General features: G+C 45.2%; 1 protein-coding gene across 3 annotated transcripts in view; it reads left to right on the top strand.

Moving 5' to 3' along the window:
• The first annotated feature begins 5,085 nt into the window (after positions 1-5,085).
• INIP (INTS3 and NABP interacting protein) overlaps positions 5,086-6,000 on the top strand; it is a 29,899-nt gene continuing 28,984 nt past the window's right edge. The window contains exon 1 of one of the 3 annotated variants that reach the window (XR_324997.3): positions 5,086-5,223. The gene's annotated coding sequence lies outside the window, so the exon portion shown is untranslated. Of the gene's footprint in view, positions 5,224-5,278; positions 5,374-6,000 lie in introns of those variants that run through there. The other 2 variants (XM_006034128.2, XM_025216070.1) reach the window with 2 other exon arrangements.

The raw sequence follows: 6,000 nt of genomic DNA, 5'->3' as shown, positions 1-6,000 counted from the left end.
AAGGTAGGCAGCATTATCCAGCAATGGTACGCAATCATCCTGTTCTGCAACTCCAGCAAGCCGGCATTTACTGCAAATATGTATTCACCATGGCAGATGGCATGACACCTACTCAGTGTGGGGATGGGTAGTCTCTCAGTTATCTTCTGATGATAACGTCTCTTCTGATATATTTTCACTTCTATCTTTTACTTGTTGTTCAGAAGACAAGGTGTCAAATGGCTAATAGCTTATGAGACTGTGGAGGGAGACACTGGTAAAAGAAAAAGCTGAGGGTGAATTTATTTTCTAGAGGCAAGGTTTTTTTTGCATGATATCATTTATTGGACTAAGTGTCTAGTTGGGATAAATGTTAGACAAAGCTGTGGGGCACAAAGTGCCCTTCTTTAGGTCTGACCTTCTTTACTTTGTACCCGAAAGCATGTCAAACATCTCTGCCAACTATAGTTGGTCCAATCAAGATATTACCCCCCAAAAACCTCACTTCTCTCATCATTCTTGGATGATTATGACTTTAACACCACTCCAATATTTCCTTGCTAGAACAGCCAGAAGAGCCCATGGCTTTACTGCTTTAGTGTATAAAGCATTAATAATTTTAACACTTAAATGTTTAGGACCTCACTGTAATGCACATTGCCTATAGTAAGGATAATGTACAGACAGAAGATTTTTGGAATGTATCCCTGACAGCTCTTCAAGGTCAGATAAAAACTCTCTCTCCTTTTTTTATACTCTTCCTTTGACCATTTTCCTGGTCATCCACTTTTTTCTTGTGTTTCCTTTGTTCCATTTACACAGAGGCCTAGTATATGTGTACTTTGTAAACACGTGCATACAGCTGGGTAGGAGTGTACATATATACAATTATTCAGAATTACATTTATGATGTATAATGTCATGACTTTAAGGCCCAGTGAATTATAAGCATCTATTTCAGAAGAGTGGCCACCTCCCTTCTCAGTGGAATGCAACTCCTGGCTTTTGCCCTGCAGACCTAGAAGATATTGGCCCTGATATTGGAATTTCTTCTATCTCTGTTCAACTGTATGCACAGGAGAGGTCATACTGAAGTCAATGGGGCTATTCATCTACATGCAAAATAAAGCAAATATGTGTAAGTCCTCACTGGATGAAAGCCCTTCAAGAAGTGATAGTTTATGTGAAGGCAATGCACGTAGTCCTGTGAAGGTAATAGGCATGTGATTGTGGAAACACATGATACACTTCAGTCAGGTAAGAAATGAATTTATCATGAACCTTCAAATTGCACTGTTGGACAGAGGGCAAGTAAAGCAACTGGCTTTCAAGGCAAAAGGTTATAAAAACGCCCCAATAAAATGTTCAATTTCTCTCTAAAACATCCCTAAAATAAGTTTTAGTTTGGTTTGGGGTTGTTTGTAATGTCCATAGCAAGCATAGATACAAGATGGTGTGTTTAGGATAACCTACATACAATGCCTGCAGATTTGTTATTCAAAAATCATAGATCTCTTCTAGACTTTTGCTGATAAACTTTTATAGCCCAGTAAGCCATTCTGAATCTCATAATCTATTTGCCAAATAAGATGCAAACCATGGATACAAAATTTTCCTAAACTGCATTTCAACTTCTCCACTTGGCACAAACAGCATGGAAAAGGTAAAATGTGTGTTGCTGGCTGAAACATTGAAGCTAATTATAAAGCATATCTCATTTCATTCCTTTCTGTTTGTGTGTTTAGTGAGGTATCCTGCTTTGCTAACTATAGCAATATAAATGGATAGTCTGAAATACACAACTAGACTCAACACATGGATAGCTTGGGAAGATTTCCCAGGTCAAACACAAACACAGACTTTTCTGAATTCAATATTTTATAATTTTTTTTTTAGCTGATAGATAAATGGTGTGTTTTCTAGTTCTCTAATTAGTTACAGTGAGGCTAAAAACATAAGATACATGAGCATAAAATTTAAAGAAACTTGAAGATTCAAATATATTAAGGTTTAGACCCAATACACAATTTTCAAGTTGTATGTTTGTTCATGTGTGTATACATACACACACACACACATAACATAGAAGGAAATTAATTCAGTGAGAACAGAGAATCTTTCCAAAACTGATGATAATTTTAATAGCAGCTATAGGGTATTTCTTTACAGCCACACTTAGTACTATCTTGGTGGGTGATGCTCATTACAGTTATGGAGAATGTTTGATCTTGATTTTGGATATAAGTAACTATATAAGTACGCAACTCTATATAATTCTGTGTAAGTAATTCAATATAAGTAATTCTATATAAGTAAAGGAAGAACATAAGATAAGGTAACAATCAAAGGCAAAAGAAGCAAGTATTTCTCAGGTCCCAATAAAAACAAAAGTTTGGCTGACAAAGGAGGAGAAAACAGATTGCTAAACAAAGAGGGGTTAGGGCAGGAGTGAGCAATTATTTTGGGCAGAGGGCAGCTTACTGAGTTTTGGCAAGCTTTTGAGGGCTGCATAGGTAGCTCCACCCCTTGACAGCTGCCCTGCCCCCTGGTCCCTATCTTGTGACTGGAAGTCCTGCCCCCTAACCCCTGATCTTTGCTACCAGAAGTCCACCCCCCTTGTGCCCCAGAAGTACTCCTTTCAGCAAGGGGGTTTACCATCTCGGAACCAGAAAAATACCAATTATATTCTAAAAAGCGAACATTTAGAACATTAATTAATTTGATTTCAGAAAATATTTTTGTCCTGGTTTACATGTGTCTGTGTAGTGTACATAGAGGTGATTGTATACAATAGCTTAAAATAAAGTCTTACTCTTGTATATTGTGGGGGGTGGGTATAGGTTTGTGGGGGGCTGTGGGTGTGTGCATATGTGGGATGTGGGGGAGTCCGTGGATGTGTGGGGGGTGGATAGGTGTGGAGGCGTGGGTGTGGGATGAGGGATCATGTAGGTGTGTGTGTGAATATGTGGGGTGTGGGTGGGTATGGGGTTTGTGGGGGTTGTGTGTGGGGGGAGGGTGGCTAGGGTGTGTGATATATAGTATTATAAAGTCTGATATCTGGTAACAGAGGAAATGGTTTTGGTTCTATCAAAGATGTATTTGATTCTTGCTATTGTAATTTATTTTCTAGACTTAAATTTTCCACCTCTGATTTAAATGCAACATATCTTTCTCCTTAAACTGTTGTCCCTCAAAAAGTACAGCAAAATCTTAAATTGTCCACATGGCATCTATTTGAAATGTTATTTTACCATACAAAAGCATTGCTTTAAGTTGCCAATATTTATGCTTATAATGTTTTGCCAGACACCACTTATTCTTGAGAGATATTAAGTAAGCAAACCTGCATGCATTAGGGATCATGGTACAGATCGCACTATTGCTGATTTTAGTCTGATTTTAGTCTGATGGGTTCAAAAGTCCCAAATAAAGCTGTAGGTGACTTTTTATTTCTAATGATTAATACTAACGTGAAGAAAAATGTCCTAAAAGAGGATGTGTTTGTTTGTAAAGCTGTCACTTGGTGCTTCAAAACTAAGTGCTTTCCAGCATAGGTGTATGGTGCCTTTAGAAAATTCAGGAAATGTAGTTTTTCCTGCAGTGCTCCTATTCAGGTTTCACAGTGAGGATTAAAGTTGAGAGACCTCTTCTGTTTCTTCTGACACATTTCCCACATTTTAAATGGATTAGCATGCCCAAACACCTGTTAGAACCTGTGATTTTTGTGCTTTGCTACAAATTGATCTGGCATTCAGAACACACACATGCATGCGCACCATTCCCAACCACTTTGAATAGGCATACAGCCTAGATCAGTGATGCTCAACCTTTTCCCCTAGTGGGCCAGATAAGCAGTACCAGGTCTGGTTGCGAGCCGGATGGTGGTTCTGATTTAGTACCTGGGGCCAGTGGGCCAGCCATTATCTGGCCACATGGAGTGGATTGGCAGGCAGCCAAGCATGAGCCCAGGCCCACAGTGGGGAGGGAAGGGAAGGGGGCTTCACGGGGCCCCAGGCACTGGATTGGGAAGGAGGTGCATCCTGGCTCTAACTGGGTTTGGAAATTTGGCGGGGGAGGATGGCATTATTAACGGCCACCATTCCCCCACCACTAAATTTCCTGACCCAGGGGGTGTCCCATGGGCCAGATGCAATAGCTCTGTGAGCTGCATTTGGCCTGCGGGCCGGCGGTTGAGCTCCCCTGACCTAAATCAGTGATTCTCAACCTTTTGCAGACTCAAGGCAGCCCTTGGAAGATGCCAGCTCTCTGTTTTCACCTTGTTAACGACAAGAAAACAAGACGGAGCCAAGAGCTGCCAAGAGCTCCAAAAGCCCACGTCCTGCCTCAGGGCTTGTCACCCTGGGGGTTTCCAGGGGGAAACTCTGGGTTTCTGCTGTGAATCGAGTTGGCAGCCTCACTGTGCTCACATGCCCCAGACCTGGCAGCACCCTGTGGAGGGTCTCAAGGCCTGGCTGCGGCCCCCGGGCCTGCCCTAGGCAGCCAAGTGTCAAAAAATAAAGTTCAAGAGCAGTAATCAGAGTCTGGGCAAATCCTTCACCCTGGCTGTAAATATTCAATAACGCCTCAATATCTCCATGCCTGGGCACCCATGGTCCCGGGGTATTTGCAGGCTCCACGATGAGCAGGGATCCTGGTTTTCTCTGATTACAAAAAAAATCCCCAATTTTTGGATTTAAAAAAGTAACCCAAAATCCACATTTTTCCATGATTAAAATGAAATGCCATTGTGTGTGTACATATTAATTTTGGTGGTGTTTCATTTTAATCACAGAAAAGAGTGGATTCGGGGTTACCTTTTTAAATCTGAAAATGAGGGATTTTTTTTTTATCAGAGAAAACCAGGATCTCTGCTGCAGAGCCAGGCTTGTCCATGTCCCTGCACAGCTGGGGGCAGCCCCTAGGGCGCTCACAGACCCGCCCCCTCGCCCCATTGGACCGTCTTAGACTGTAAGAGCAGGTCAACTCAGCCCCGCCCCTCCCCGTTGCCCAGATACAAGCCCCGCCTCCGCCCCGCACGCTCGGCAGGTGGCGCTAGAAAGCCGTCAGTTAGAGACTCCGGCCCCGCGTCTACCTTGGCGGCGTTGATTGGCTCTCGCGCCTGCCTGTCAAAGCAGGGGGGGTGTGTGCTCTGGCGGAGCGATGACGTAGTTTCCCAGCGCCCTGGGGAAACAGCCGCGGCAGAATAGGTGTCGCATGCGTTGTGCGTCATGAGCGGGGTGTGGGGTGAGTTTAATCTCATTCGGGGGGCTCCAACTCAGCAGCTGGGGTGAATGCGGCGGGTGGAAGAGTCCAACTCTGCCGCGGGGGGGGCGCACCCCTCTTTGAGGGGCGCCTGTAAGGGGGAGGAGAAAGAGTCCGACTTGTCGGGTCGATGTGAGTGAGGAGTAGGAGTGGTGAGGGGGACGAGCCCATTCGTGCCGCTGTTGAGGGAGAACTGCGGGGCTGGTGGGGAATGGAAGAGTCAGTCCCTGCAGCTAGAGGTGGAAACGGGGGCGGGAGAAGGGGTGGAAGAGGCCACTTCTGCAGTGGCACGGGGGGAACTTGGAAGAGTCCATCGGTGTGGTTGGGACGTGAGGGAATAGGGAAGGAAGGGGAAGACTCCACTTGCAGCTATGGGGGAGCTTGGAAGAGTCTATCTCTGCAGTTAGGAGGGGGGGAAGCACAGCAGAGAGGGAGCTGTCCCCTTGGGGTGGGTGAGGGGTACACAGCCTGGCTTAGGTGGGGAATGGTAAGGGCCTGCTATGCCCTGCCCCTGCACCGCCCAGAGGTGCCCCCCCAGCTCTGTGTCTGTACTGCCACACCACTTGTTACTCTGGCCGGCAGCCGCCTCCCAGGCCCTTCATCTGTCACTGTGCCAGGCGATGAGCTCCAAAGGGAGGGTTTGCAGAATCAGTCCCCTGTGTAATAAACCCTCTGGTGCCAAGCTGCAGTCCACCTGTCCACAGGCAGGCAGCAGTTGGGGACTGAGCATGTTGCATGAGCTATCGCAGCTCACGTGAG

Source organism: Alligator sinensis, unplaced genomic scaffold (genome assembly GCF_000455745.1).
Source record: "Alligator sinensis unplaced genomic scaffold, ASM45574v1 scaffold371_2, whole genome shotgun sequence".
In the NCBI taxonomy this organism is placed as follows: Eukaryota; Metazoa; Chordata; order Crocodylia; family Alligatoridae; genus Alligator; species Alligator sinensis.
Note: the sequence above shows the minus strand (reverse complement) of the source record. Positions and strands in the feature narration are given on the sequence as shown.